This window comes from Musca autumnalis, unplaced genomic scaffold (genome assembly GCF_047663935.1).
Source record: "Musca autumnalis isolate F117 unplaced genomic scaffold, ASM4766393v1 scaffold_190, whole genome shotgun sequence".
NCBI lineage: Eukaryota > Metazoa > Arthropoda > Insecta > Diptera > Muscidae > Musca > Musca autumnalis.
In genome coordinates this window covers 17101-30890 of record NW_027411745.1, presented here as the reverse complement: position 1 = coordinate 30890, position 13790 = coordinate 17101, and positions in this window count along the sequence as shown.

Genomic DNA, 13790 nt, shown 5'->3' with positions numbered 1-13790 from the left:
ACAATTTGGATTTGAGTAAACGGATAGAGCTGGATTCCTGAAATTTGGAATTGATATTACTGTTGGAGTGTAGGACTGGGGAAGTTTTGGAAATTCTTACTTATGTGAATGAAAAGTACTAAATGGTACTAAATTTGGGACAATGGGGATTTGGGTGAACGGATATAGTTGGAATCTCGAAATTTGGAATTGAGATTACTGGTGGGGTGTAGAATTGAGGTAGTTTTGAAAATTCGTACTTATGGGTACGAAAAGCACTAAATGGTACTAAATTTAGTACAATTTGGATTTGGGTGAACGTATGTATGTAGCTGGAAACCTGAAATTTGGAATTAAGATTACTGTGAAGTGTAGGACTGAGATATGAGGGTGGTTTTGGAAATTCGTACTTATGTGTTCGAAAAGTACTAAATTTGGTACAATAGGGATTCGAGTGAACGGACAGAGCTGGAATCCTGAAATTTGAAATTGAGATTACTGTTGGATCATAGGATTGGGGAAATTTTGGAAATTCGTATTTATGTGTACGAAAAGTACTAAATGGTATTAAATTTATTACAATTTGGATTTGGGTGAACGGATAGAACTGGAATCCTGAATTTTAAGTATCAAGGTTGGGAAATGGCGTTGAAATAAGGAAATGGTTTTGGAAGTTCGTATTTATGATTACGAGCAGTACTAAATTTGGATTTGGGTGAACGGATAGAGCTGGAATCCTAAAGTTTTGAATTAAGATTACTGTAGGGGTGTAGGATTCAGATAGTTTTAGAAATTCGTACCTTTGGGTACGAAAAGTACTAAATGGTACTAAATTTGGTACAATTTGGATTTGGATGAACGGATAAAGCTGGAATTCTGAAATTTGGAACTAAGATTACTGTCGGACAGTAGAGTTGAGGTAGTTTTGGAAATTCGTACTTATGGGTACAGAAAGCACTAAATTCGGTACAATTTGAATTTTAGTAAACGGATAGTGTTGGAATTAGGAATTAAGATTACTGTAGGAGTGTAGTATTGAGGAAATTTTGAAAAGTCGTACGTGTGCGTACGAGAAGTACTAAATGGTACTAAATATGGTACAATGTGGATTTGGGTGAACGGGTAGAGCTGGAATCCTGAAATTTTTGTTTGGGAAAGAAATGGTACTAAATTTGATACAATTTGGATTCGGGTGAATTAATAGAGCTGGAATCCTAAAATTTGGAATTACGATTACAGTCGAAGAGTAGGATTCAGGTTGTTTTGAAAAAGCAAACTTATGGTTACGAAAAGCACTAAATGGTACTAAATTTAGTACAATTTGTATGTAGGTGAACGGATAGCGGTGGAATCCTGCAATTTGAAAGTATGATTATTGTAGCCCTGTTGCGTTGAGGAAGTTTTGAAAATTGGTACGAAAATTCTAAATTGTTCTAAATTTAGTACAATTTTACTTTGGTTTAACGGATAGAGTTTGAATCCTGAAATTTGGAAGTAAGATTACTACTAAAGTGAAGGATTGAGGTAGTTTTGGAAAATCTTTCTTATGGGTACGAAGAGTTCGACTTGATACTAAGTTTGGTACAATTTGGAATTGGACGAACGGATACAGCTGGAATCTTGAGATTTGGAATTACTGTAATTATTATGGAATTTACTGTAATTATTTTGTATTAATGTCCGTGTATGGCTGAGATATGTCGTCGAAATACGTACCATAAGTATACGAAAATTACTTAATGGTACTCAATTTGTTTTTGGGTGTAGGGACAGTGCTGGAATTTTTATTTTTTGGAGTTAGGGTGTGTATTGGTGTGCAACGTTGATCTCGCTGTTAATGTGTAAGGGTGAGATACGGCTGATCTTTTTTAAAAACGAACTTAAGGGGTACGTACAGTACTAAGATAAAAATAAATATTGATTAAAATTGGTATTAGTGCGACCAAATTTTCAGTGTTTGTCATTTCCATATTATATATTGTTTATTTGTTTTTTTTTTATATCCTTTCCGCATACGAAGTAGCGGGCATTTTGTTGCTAGTTATCTATATATATAAATGAGCTTGGTGATAAGTGATTGACTGACTGACTGACTGACTAACTCATCATCAACGCCCAGCCAAAACGGCTAAAGCTAGGAGCTTGAAATTTTACCAGTGTGCGAGATAAGGCCTGGTTTTAGAAAATTCGTCCTGGAACCACAAAAAATAACAACAACAAAAATCCTTATTTTTCATTACTATTACGTACTTATTCACTTAGTTGGCCCTCTGCAAGACATGTGTCAAATTAACAATGCTATAACTTCATGATACCGTAAACGATCACACATAATTTCAAATTTTGTAGTTTACTTCTAGGCGCACTTATTTTATCGTAAACCACTAAATAATAGAAAGACAAGACATTTGTTATCTTCCATTGCAACAGATGTCGCAGTTGGTGATAATGGTTTAAACATAAATTACGCGAAAAATACAAACCGATCCTGATTTAGTTTTCACATAACAGGTGTCGCACAAAAGATTTTCATTCTTTAAAATACAGTTAGAAAAGATGATTACAAACGATGCATTTGTAAAAATTTTGATTTTCAATTTAAAATTAAAACAAAAATTCTTTCAATAAATGATGTTGGGTTTGTTGAACAAATAAGTTGCTGTTGAATACAACATTAGGGGAATAAATTCAGAAATCGGCCAGAAATAACAACAACTAAAAACTGTATGGACCTCACATTTTGGTAATAACTAAATGTTTGCAAATCAATGAAAGTGCAATAAAATTGTGCATATTACCACGATTTATTTGCAATTAAGAATTTTATCGTATATGGATATGTACAGTCATAACTATTCAATTTCAAAATCTGTAATTTGAAGAAATCGCTAAATAATTAATGAAATCAATAATAGGCCCCAGGAATATAGGAATATAGGAATTTGGTATGGAAATCAAGGTTGGGAAGTGGTGCTTCTAAAAGGAAATGGTTTGGAAAATTACCAATCATGTGTACGAAAAGTACTAAATGGTACTAAATTTAGTACAATTTAGATTTGGGTGAACGTAAAGAGCTGGAAACCTGGAATTTGGAATTAAGGTTACTGTTGTAGTGTAGGATTGAGATATGAGGGTAGTTTTGGAAATTCGTGCTTATGTGTACGAAAAGTACTAAATAGTACTAAATTTGGTACAATAGGGATTTGGGTGAACGGATAGAGCTGTTATCCTGATATTTGGAATTGAGGTTACTGTTGGAGTGTAGGATTGAAGAACTTTTGGAAATTCGTACTTATGTGTATGAAAAGTACTAAATGGTACTAAATTTGATACAATGGGGATTTGGGTGAACGGATAATAACTGGAATCTCGAAATTTGGAATTGAGATTACTGGTGGGGTGCAGGATTGAGGTAGTTTTGAATATTCGTACTTATGGGTACGAAAAGTACTAAATCGTACTAAATTTAGTAATATTTGGATTTGAATGAACGGATAGAGCTGGAAACCTGAAATTTGGAATTAATATTACTGTTGAAGTGTAGGATTGAGATATGAGGGTGGTTTTGGAAATTAGTACTTATGTGTACGGAAAGTACTAAATGGAACTAAATTTTGTATAATGGGGATTTGGGTGAACGGATAGCGCTGGAATCTCTAAATTTGGAACTGAGATTACTGGTGGAGTTTAGTATTGTGGAAGTTTTGGAAATTCGTACATAGGGTACGAAAAATACTAAATAGCACTAAATTTGGTACAGTTTCGATTTGGGTGAACGGATAGAGCTTGATTCCTCAAATTTGGACTGAGGATCACTGATGAAGAGTAAGAAAGATGCACCAAAGGGTTTTTGGAAACTTGAATGTACGAAAAGTACTAAATGGTACTAAATTTAGTACAGTTTGGATTTGGGTGAACGGATATAGTTGGAATCTCGAAATTTGGAATTGAGATTACTGGTGGGGTGTAGAATTGAGGTAGTTTTGAAAATTCGTACTTATGGGTACGAAAAGTACTAAATGGAACTAAATTTAGTACAATTTGGATTTGGGTGAACGTATGTATGTAGCTGGAAACCTGAAATTTGGAATTAAGATTACTGTGAAGTGTAGGACTGAGATATGAGGGTGGTTTTGGAAATTCGTACTTATGTGTTCGAAAAGTACTAAATTTGGTACAATAGGGATTCGAGTGAACGGACAGAGCTGGAATCCTGAAATTTGAAATTGAGATTACTGTTGGAGCATAGGATTGGGGAAATTTTGGAAATTCGTATTTATGTGTACGAAAAGTACTAAATGGTACTAAATTTATTACAATTTGGATTTGGGTGAACGGATAGAACTGGAATCCTGAATTTTAAGTATTTTAATTTTATTTATTTTAATTTAAAGTATGAATTTTAGTAAACGGAAAAAGTTAGAATTGGCAACCCGTTCGCGGTAGGCTATAGAGGTAGAATTTGGATTTGGGTGACGGATAGTGTTTGAGTCCTGAAATTTGAAATTAGGATTACTATTGGAGTGTAGGACTGAGGTAGTAAGGGTACGAAAAGTACTAAGTGGTACAACCTGTGGTACAATTTGGATTTGGGAGAACGGATAGAGCTGGAATCCTGTAATTTGATCAGACTGCTGTTGGAGTATAGGATAGAGATGGAAGTAGTTTTTGAAATTCGTACTTATAGGTACGAAATGTACCAAATGGTACAACTTGGATTTGAGTGCACGGATAGCGCTGGAATCCTGTTATTTGGAATTATGGTTACTGTTGAAGTGAAGGATTAAGGTTGTTTTGGAAAATCGAATTGTACAGGATTTGATACAATTTGTTTTTGTGTAAAGTGCTAAAGTGTACTAAATATGGAATCCATTGTATTAGGCAAACGCGAAGAGCTAGAAATCTGAAATTTTGAACGAGTGGTCATTGATGGAGAGTTAGGAAGATGTACCAAAGGGTATTTTGAAACTCGAACTATAAGCGTACGAAAAGTACTAAAAGTTTCTAAATTTGGTACCAATTGCATATTTTTAATGGATAAAGCTAGAATCTTCAAATTTGGTATGGGAATCAAGGTTGGGAAATGGCGTTGAAATAAGGAAATGGTTTTGGAAGTTCGTATTTATGATTACGAGCAGTACTAAATTTGGATTTGGGTGAACGGATAGAGCTGGAATCCTAAAGTTTTGAATTATGATTACTGTAGGGGTGTAGGATTGAGATAGTTTTGGAAATTCGTAACTTTGGGTACGAAAAGTACAAAATAATACTAAATTTGGTACAATTTGGATTTGGATGAACGGATAGAGCTGGAATTCTGAAATTTGGAACTAAGATTACTGCCGGACAGTAGAATTGAGGTAGTTTTGGAAATTAGTACTTATGGGTACAGAAAGCACTAAATTTGGTACAATTTGAATTTTAGTAAACGGAGAATGTTGGAATTTGGAATTAAGATTACTGTAGGAGTGTAGTATTGAGGAAATTTTGAAAAGTCGTACGTATGGGTACGAGAAGTACTAAATGGTACTAAATATGGTACAATATGGATTTGGGTAAACGGGTAGAGCTGGAATCCTAAAATTTTTGTTTGGGAAAGAAATGGTACTAAATTTGATACAATTTGGATTCGGGTGAATTAATAGAGCTGGAATCCTGAAATTTGGAATTACGATTACAGTCGAAGAGTAGGATTCAGGTTGTTTTGAAAAAGCAAACTTATGGTTACGAAAAGCACTAAATGGTACTAAATTTAGTACAATTTGTATGTAGGTGAACGGATAGCGGTGGAATCCTGCAATTTGAAAGTATGATTATTGTAGCCCTGTTGCGTTGAGGAAGTTTTGAAAATTGGTACGAAAATTCTAAATTGTTCTAAATTTAGTACAATTTTAATTTGGTTTAACGGATAGAGTTTGAATCCTGAAATTTGGAAGTAAGATTACTACTAAAGTGAAGGATTGAGGTAGTTTTGGAAAATCTTACTTATGGGTACGAAGAGTTCGACTTGATTCTAAGTTTGGTACAATTTGGAATTGGACGAACGGATACAGCTGGAATCTTGAGATTTGGAATTACTGTAATTATTATGGAATTTACTGTAATTATTTTGTATTAATGTCCGTGTATGGCCGAGATATGTCGTCGAAATACGTACCATATATATACGAAAATTACTTAATGGTACTCAATTTGTTTTTGGGTGTAGGGACAGTGCTGGAATTTTTATTTTTTGGAGTTAGGGTGTGTATTGGTGTGCAACTTTGATCTCGCTGTTAATGTGTAAGGGTGAGATACGGCTGATCTTTTTGAAAATCGAACTTAAGGGGTACGTACAGTACTAAGATAAAAATAAATATTGATTAAAATTGGTATAAGTGCGACCAAATTTTCAGTGTTTGTCATTTCCATATTATATATTGTTTATTTGTTTTTTTTTTATATCCTTTCCGCATACGAAGTAGCGGGCATTTTGCTAGTATATATATATATATATATATATATATATATATATATAAATGAGCTTGGTGATAAGTGATTGACTGACTGACTGACTCATCATCAACGCCCAGCCAAAACGGCTAAAGCTAGGAGCTTGAAATTTTAGCAGTGGGTCACTGTTGATGCAAATGTGCGAGATAAGGCCGGGTTTTAGAAAATTCGTCCTGGAACCACAAAAAATAACAACAACAAAAATCCTTATTTTTCATTACTATTACGTACTTATTCACTTAGTTGGCCCTCTGTAAGACATGTGTAAAATTAACAACGCCAAAACTTCTTGATATCGTAAGAGATCACACATAATTTCAAATTTTGTAGTTTACTTCTAGGCGCACTTATTTTATCGTAAGCCACTAAATAATAGAAAGACAAGACATTTGTTATCTTCCATTGCAACAGGTGTCGCAGTTGGTGATAATGGTGTATAAACATCAATTACGCAAATGAACAAATGAGTTGCTGTTGAAGACAACATTAGGGGAATAAATTCAGAAATCGGCCAGAAATAACAACAACTTAAAACTGTATGGACCTGACTTTTTGGTAATAACTAAATGTTTGCAAATCAATGAAAGTGCAATAGAATTGTGCATATTACCACGATTTATTTGCAATTAAGAATTTTATCGTATATGGAGATGTACAGTCATAATTATTCAATTTTCAATTTCAAAATCTGTAATTTGATGAAATCGCTAAATAATTAATGAAATCAATAATAGGCCCCAGGAATATAGGAATATAGGAATTTGGTATGGAAATCAAGGTTGGGAAGTGGTGCTTCTAAAAGGAAATGGTTTGGAAAATTACCAATCATGTGTACGAAAAGTACTAAATTTAGTACAATTTAGATTTGGGTGAACGTAAAGAGCTGGAAACCTGAAATTTGGAATTAAGGTTACTGTTGTAGTGTAGGATTGAGATATGAGGGTAGATTTGGAAATTCGTGCTTATGTGTACGAAAAGTACTAAATAGTACTAAATTTGGTACAATAGGGATTTGGGTGAACGGATAGAGCTGGAATCCTGATATTTGGAATTGAGATTACTGTTGGAGTGTAGGATTGAAGAACTTTTGGAAATTCGTACTTATGTGTATGAAAAGTACTAAATGGTACTAAATTTGATACAATGGGGATTTGGGTGAACGGATAATAGCTGGAATCTCGAAATTTGGAATTGAGATTACTGGTGGGGTGTAGGATTGAGGTAGTTTTGAAAATTCGTACTTATGGGTACGAAAAGTACTAAATGGTGCTAAATTTAGTACAATTTGGATTTGAATGAACGGATAGAGCTGGAAACCTGAAATTTGGAATTAATATTACTGTTGAAGTGTAGGATTGAGATATGAAGGTGGTTTTGGAAATTAGTACTTATGTGTACGGAAAGTACTAAATGGAACTAAATTTTGTACGGATAGCGCTGAACGGATAGCGCTGGAATCTCTAAATTTGGAACTGAGATTACTGGTGGAGTTTAATATTGTGGAAGTTTTGGAAATTCGTACATAGGGTACGAAAAATACTAAATAGCACTAAATTTGGTACCGTTTCGATTTGGGTGAACGGATAGGGCTTGATTCCTCAAATTTGGACTGAGGATCACTGATGAAGAGTAAGAAAGATGCACCAAAGGGTTTTGGAAACTTGAGTGTACGAAAAGTAATAATTGGTACTAAATTTAGTACAATTTGGATTTGAGTGAACGGATAGAGCTGGATTCCTGAAATTTGGAATTGATATTACTGTTGGAGTGTAGGACTGGGGAAGTTTTGGAAATTCTTACTTATGTGAATGAAAAGTACTAAATGGTACTAAATTTGGGACAATGGGGATTTGGGTGAACGGATATAGTTGGAATCTCGAAATTTAGAATTGAGATTACTGGTGGGGTGTAGAATTGAGGTAGTTTTGAAAATTCGTACTTATGGGTACGAAAAGCACTAAATGGTACTAAATTTAGTACAATTTGGATTTGGGTGAACGTATGTATGTAGCTGGAAACCTGAAATTTGGAATTAAGATTACTGTGAAGTGTAGGACTGAGATATGAGGGTGGTTTTGGAAATTCGTACTTATGTGGTTGCGTTTCTCTCACTCGTTTGTGCGGTTGTTTATATTTTTGTCCGCGTATATTGTTGTTTTTTACGTCACCTGATGCACTATACATTATTAAACATTGCTTATTTTCTGCTCCACGATATTCTTCACATTTATTGGTACGAGAACTGTAAAAGTGTAAACCGCGCGGTGAATAATATCAGTTTTAATTTTACCAAAATATATTTTATTTTTGACTATAATTATTTTCACTCATTCCGCGAAAAGAAGAAGTCTAACTTCACGAACGTAAACAAAAAATATATCAGCTGACCCTCTCGAACTAATACTGGTATTAGTGTGAGACAAACAGCGAGTACCTGTGTACCCATATCAAAACTGTAACCGTGTAGTGCCTTGCGATTATTGATCACGTGTCGCAAAATAAAATTATCCACTTTGCGTTTTCTACTAATTGGATCGCAAGACTATAAAATAACGATGGCTAGTTTGAAAAACGTATGTGATGGTGAAATTACCCCACATGTTGACGATGATATCGGTTCCGCAAAACGGCCAAGGGAGTCTTTTCTTAATTTAACGATAGATAAAACGGTTAAAACACCACGTCTATCTTCCACAGACTCTGCGTTTCGCATTCTCAACGTGGTGGAAAAACGTCTGGAAGATCATTTTGATAAAATAAAACAATTGATGCATGAAACGGAATTAAAAATATTATCCGGGCTAAACGAAAAAGTTTGTGAGTTGGACTTAAGACTTACTGAAGTCGAGAAAAAGCTATTAGATAAGGTGGATAAAAAAATCATTGAAGTTGAAAAGACTGTAAACAGTATTGAAACTCGAATTAACAATTTAGAATCTTTCAATGAAAAACAATATGAAAATGAAATAATCAAAATAAAACAACAACTACAACGTCAAGAAAATCTTGCCGTTTCGTGCGACCTCAGGATTTCTGGCGTGCCATACATCGAAAATGAAAACTTGCACGAATGTTTCCAAGTCATCTGTGATGTAATTGCCACAAATGTTCCTGCATATACTTCTATCTTCCGACTCCGCTATAATAAATCTGAGTCGGACGTCATCATTGCTAAATTAACATCGGCTTATGACAAAAATTACTTCCTCAAATGCTATGCCCTCTTTAAAAAGAATACGAAAAGTAATCTTACTCTGTCGCACATTGGTCTACAATCCGATAAACCCATATATGTGAATGAAAATCTCACAAGTACAAACTATAAAATTCTACAAGCCGCCATAAAGCTTAGAAAGCAAAACGCCATCTTCTCTGCTTATTCGCTTCGCGGTCTAGTATACGTAAAACTAAAGCAAACTGATCAACCCGTGCACATAGATGATTTAAATAAGTTAAATTATTTATTTCGCAGCAATCATAACAATACATCGGAATAAAACTGATTATTACACTCAAAATAAATCACTCAACATACATCTCGATCAAATCACCATAGTCTCTATCAACTACATAATATTCCAACTTCCTGTCTTCTTGTTCATTTTAACAATATATTACAACAACCGTTTCTTACAAACTCACAGCGCTGTTCGAAGTCATTTCTCGTCACAACTTTATCACTCCAATGGATCCTCATCAATTTACTATAGCATTGCCTTAAAATTACTTTATTATGTCTTCATCAAATGAAATGTCATTGTATGGTTCCAGAGATAATGTCAAAACTCTCATCAATATTCTTAGTAATCAAAAAGAAGGTCTGCGAATTTGCCATATCAATGCTCAAAGTTTATGCAAAAAAATTGACGAATTTCGACATATATTTGAAGATTCCTCAGTGGATATTATCTGCATATCTGAGACCTGGTTCAATAATTCCATCACTGATTCGATTGTACATGCCAATGGGTTCAAAATTATTCGAAATGACAGAACCACTCATGCTGGAGGTGTAGCAATCTTTGTTAAAACAAATATACAATGCAAAGTGCTAAGTAAATCGTGTAAAGAAGATCGTATTGAGTATATCTTCATCGAAGTTACTATAAATAGAAACAAACTATTCCTAGCTTGCGTCTACAGGCCCAATAAACACATTAACTACGATGAGCTAATAACGCGAATTGAAAATTTCACTGTTCAATACACAGATATTATAATTACTGGAGATATAAATTGTAATTTGCTGAAACCCAATAATCTTGTACCGAGTCTAAATTCCATTGGCCTCTCGGTGGTAAACTCGAATACACCCACCCATTTTTCCCTCACCTGCAACACCCTTTTAGATCTTTTTATTGTTAACAACACAGGAAAAGTATTACTATATGATCAGTTGTCAGTCCCGAGTTTCTCAAAGCACGATCTAATTTTTATGACTTACGAGTTCAATACACAAACTCAAGCTCATCCAGAGAAATACTACGACTTCCATGGAATTGATATGCAACAGCTCGAATATGACGTTTTGAATATGAATTGGAATGATATATACCACAAACTCAATGTAGATGACCAGATAGATTGCCTACAGCACAAAATATATTGGCTCTTTAGTAACCATGTTCGTCTTCGGAATGTCAAGCCAAAAAAGAATAACCCATGGTTTAGCAACACCATCAAAAGTTTAATTGATGAGAGAGACAGATTTTATGCCCGCTGGAAGCGATATAAGATCCCTTCCTTTCACGAACAATATAAAATTGCAAGAAAAGAAGTAACTAGAAAGATACAAATAGCTAAATCTGCGCACTATGAAACCAGATTTCGTACAGCCGCAAACTCAAAAACGAAATGGAAAGTGATAAAGGAAATTGGAATAGGCAAAAACATGAATCAACCCATTGATGACACTGTTGATGTTGATGAATTGAATAAACAATTCGTGAATGTTAATCAAATCTCTTTACCTCTTCAAACGTCAACAACACATCCCACACAATCATCTGAACTTATCACAACTACTGAGCATGTAAACTCCCTGGAATTTTGTTGTGTCTCATCTTCGGAAGTTTTTAACTCTTGCCTTGCAGTGAAGTCAAATGCCATGGGATTGGATATGATACATCCAAAATTCTTCAAACTTCTCTTACGATTTATTCTTCCGCATGTAACATACATTTTCAACAATATAATAACAAAAAGCACTTACCCTAGCATGTGGAAACATGCAAAAATTATTCCTGTCATTAAACCAAGTAGAGACTATAGACCAATTGCGATCCTCCCATACCTATCTAAAGTTTTTGAGAAAATTATCCATAAGCAAATTACAAACTATATTCATGGTCAAAACTTATTATTTGATCGCCAGTCTGGTTTCAAAGCCAAACATAGCTGCATCTCGGCCTTAATGGACGTATCAGAAAACATCCGGAAATCCGTAGATTCGGCAAACACCACTTTTCTAGTCCTATTGGATCACTCGAAAGCTTTCGATTGTGTAAACCACGAGATACTGTGCCACAAACTGAAGACCTTGTTTTATTTCTCAAACACTGCCGTTAAACTTATTAACTCTTACTTGAACCTTAGAACTCAAGCTGTTGTTGCCAATCATAAAGTATCTAGTGCAATGCCCTTAAAAGCCGGTGTTCCACAAGGTTCAATCCTCGGGCCCCTGTTCTTCTCGATGTATATTCAAGATTTGCAAGATCATATCATCCACTCTGAATTTCATGTTTACGCTGATGACGTGCAGCTATACTTAAGCAGTCCTAAAGCTAATATTCAATCTAACATCGCGCTTTTGAATGATGACTTGCGCAGAGTTCATACTTGGGCAACGAATAATGGACTATTTCTAAATCCTTCCAAAACTAAATGCTTGATAATAAGTAAATCAACTACATCACGATCACCGTTGTCAAACAATATCATACTGGACAACCAGGTCATAGACATCGTAAAGGTAGTCAAAAATCTCGGAGTACACTTCAATGATCGACTAACATGGCACAATCACATACAAGTAATCTGCGGAAAATTATTTGGTATGCTAAGAACACTTTACGTTTCTCAATTCTTTACTCCATTGCACATCAGAATGTTGCTAGCAAAAACATATCTTATTCCTCAGCTCTTATATGGATGTGAACTATTTGCATCATGTGACAAAAAGAGTCACCACAGATTAAACGTTGCATACAATGCCATCCTGAGGTACGTTTTTGGTCTCAGGCGGCAAGATAGCCTAGTCTTGTATTCACATAAATTATATGGCGTAACATTTGATAACCTCCTAAAAATTAAAGTCCTGACTTACCTACATAAGATTATATACACAAAGGAACCAAAATATCTTTACGACAATTTACGTTTCGCCCAATCAAACAGAGGAAAAAAGCTCATCATCCAACGTCATCGAAGTAAATTTTCGGAATGGCACTTCTTTATATACGCAATCAAACTTTGGAACCAACTCCCATACAATAACCAACTTCAAGGCAATGCTAAAATATTCAAGTCTTCTCTTTTCCAAATGTTTGGGCAAATATAATCTATCGAGCTGCTACCATTGGATTCATTATATTATATTTATATATTGTATTAATATTTGTGAATATCGTCTATAGTATTTTTAGGATTAAACTCAATCTTCTGTCTCTATTTCTTTTCATTCTATTAATTATGTATTCCCAATCTAACTATATTGTACACATATAAAGATTATGTTTTTCATTATACGTTTTGTAATATCAATAACCCACACTCTCATTTATAACACTCAGTTGTTGTCGTGTGGGATATCAAATAAATAAATATATATATATATATATATATATATATATATATATATATAAAAGTACTAAATTTGGTACAATAGGGATTCGAGTGAACGGACAGAGCTGGAATCCTAAAATTTGAAATTGAGATTACTGTTGGATCATAGGATTGGGGAAATTTTGGAAATTCGTATTTATGTGTACGAAAAGTACTAAATGGTACTAAATTTATTACAATTTGGATTTGGGTGAACGGATAGAACTGGAATCCTGAATTTTAAGTATCAAGGTTGGGAAATGGCGCTGAAATAAGGAAATGGTTTTGGAAGTTCGTATTTATGATTACGAGCAGTACTAAATTTGGATTTGGGTGAACGGATAGAGCTGGAATCCTAAAGTTTTGAATTAAGATTACTGTAGGGGTGTAGGATTGAGATAGTTTTAGAAATTCGTACCTTTGGGTACGAAAAGTACTAAATGGTACTAAATTTGGTACAATTTGGATTTGGATGAACGGATAAAGCTGGAATTCTG